Source organism: Arachis ipaensis, chromosome B10 (genome assembly GCF_000816755.2).
Source record: "Arachis ipaensis cultivar K30076 chromosome B10, Araip1.1, whole genome shotgun sequence".
Lineage (NCBI taxonomy): Eukaryota > Viridiplantae > Streptophyta > Magnoliopsida > Fabales > Fabaceae > Arachis > Arachis ipaensis.
In genome coordinates, this window is record NC_029794.2 from 15,309,286 (window position 1) to 15,312,079 (window position 2,794).

Below are 2,794 nucleotides of genomic sequence, written 5' to 3' on the forward strand. Positions count from 1 at the left end.
AGATAATTGTATAAAATACTTTATATTTTTGGTGTATTAAAATAAAACTTTTATTCTAATACTGACTATTTATCTAATATTTAACCGCCCAAATTTACTACTCTCACTCCCATATAACATAAGTTATCTCATTGTATATCTAAACTAATGTTCTATGAATAATGTTAGGGAGTCAGCAGGTTTTGTAATTTATAGTTATCAATTAGTCATTATTAATATTTTTAATGGTATGAGATTATATCTAATAGTGTAGGGTTATTCATTTTTCTTTTGTTAATTAAGTATTGGCCGAATTTTAATAAAAATGCTAACCCCCTAAACTTTCTCTATAAATATATTCTAATAAATGTGTGAAACAGGTTCCATTATATGTGTCAACGAAGTTAACAAAGCTGGGAACTTCTGTGTTTGTTCCAACGCCAGAGAAGTATATAAAATCATGCACAAGATGGATTGGGTATGAAACTGTGGTGGTGCCTTACTTGCTACATTCTCTTCAGGCATTTACAGTGAGGGCAATTCCTGAGACATTTGTTGATTCCTATATGCTGCGTTACTTTCTCTATTGGCGCAAAAAAGGACTCTTCAAAGACGCTAAAATTAAAGCATTGGAAGCATCCAAGTCCTAAGCAAAAAATAATTAACATAGTGATGATATAGTCATAAATAAATTAGTTTGGTACACTTTGCGTATGAGATTTGATGGTTTACCTGCTTGCTATTATTAATTCAAAAAAGCTCTACATTCATATAATTTTTTTATTCAAGCTACTCAAGTAACTTTTTTCACACGCGCGTTCCCCTTTCCTGAGTCGTTTGTTATACACGCGTCTCATATAACGTAAACCTTCTGTTGCGTGATAAATCTTTCTCAACATAAACCTTTTTTTTCTCGCATTTTCGTTCTTTTTTCTTCTCTCTTCTTCTTCTTCTTCTTTAACCTAATAAGCTTCGTTGTTCTCATCTGTTCGCGTTTTCTTCTTCTTCGTCGTTCTTCTTCTTCTTCATTTTCTTCTTCGATTTACACTTCTGAAGGGAATCAATGAATGATTCAACTTCAAATCAGTTGAATGATAACAATCTGATTTATTCTTCTGAAACAAATGATGCTGATGAGGTTTGGATTGTTCAATTTTGAATCGAATTGAATGGAATGTGATTGTGAATTTTATTTGAATTGAATTCAATAGACGTAATATTTGAATTAAATTTTATTTTAGGTGTTTTTGACTCTGAATTGAATTGAATTGATAATATCTAAATTGTAGACAGAGGTGTTTCGAATTTGCTTTTGTATAATGCATTATATTTCGTTCAGTAAGTACTATACAATTCTTTCACTGTGAGTAACTCTTCGGTTCGATAAGCATAAAGGAGTTTGAATTTATTTTAATACACTAGATTATATTTCGTTCACTCAGTACTCGTTCACTCAGTACCATAGAGTTGTTTTACTATGAGTACGTGTTCAGTTCGGTATGTAGAAAGGAGTTTGTATAAAAGATTAGAGGAATATATAATGTATTATGTTTTATTCACTGAGTACTAAATAATTTTTTCACCATAATGACGTTTTTGGTTCACCATGTAGACCAGATGTGTTGTGGATGAAAAATTTGTCCCAAAGGTGGGGATGATTTTCAAGACACTAAAAGAAGCTGGAAAGTTCTACAAACTTTATTCGAAACTTGCCGATTTTTCTACCAAAATAAGGAACACGACTCGGGACGGAGACAAGATTAAGAATCAACTAATCGTATGCACCAGAGAGGGGAGGTGGAAATCCAAGATATCTCCAACTTTGAAGACAAATCCTTCAGCCGGGTTGAACTGTCCAGCCAGGATTTACGTACACATAATGAAGGATGTTGGTCTTTGGACAATTTTTAAAGTTGTTCTGAATCACTCACATCTTTACTGTCTAAATCGGGCAGAGATGCTCAAACAACAAAGGGAGCTTAGCATGTTTGTGCGTCGCACCATCGAAACCAACGAGGAAGCTGGAATTAGACCGAGCAAAACTTACCAATCATTTGTGGCAGCAGCTGGCAACCACCGTGAACTAAGTTTTATAGAAAAAGACGTGAGGAATTATATCACAAGGGAAGTACAGCATATTTTTGAAGAAGACGATGCCAAAGAATTTGGAAAATACCTACTAAGAATGAAAGAGAAAAACCAAAGTAGTTTCTTTGAGCTCAACCTTGAAGGCAATCACTGCATTAAACATGCATTCTGGGCCGATGCATGAAGCAGGGTTGCATTTCAGTATTTCAGAGACGTGGTTTCATTCGACACCACCTATAACACAAACAGGTATTCAGTTCAGTCACATATATTTTCATGTTCAGTGCATGTACAACTTTCGGTTCATCACGTTCTAGGTGTGCTTATTTATGTAGGTACAATCTGGTTTTAGGTTCTTTTGTGGGTGTGAATCACCACGGCCAGTTGACACTTCTCGGATGCGCGCTGATGAAAAATGAGGACATCCAATCATTCAAATGGCTATTTGAGCATTGCCTACGTTGTATGGGAGGGAAGGCACCAAAAGGCATTCTTACCAATCAATGCGCATCGATTCAAAGGGTAATTGAGCTGTGCATGCCCACAACAATTCGCCGGTGGTGCATTTAGCACATCATGAAGGAGATCCCAAACAAACTAAATGGCTACAATGGACACGAAGAAATTGAACAAGAGATGAGCCATGTTGTTTAGAACTCATACACAAAAGATGCACTTGACAGAAACTGGAACGATTTCCTCACAAAGTATGGCTTCGAAGGCAATA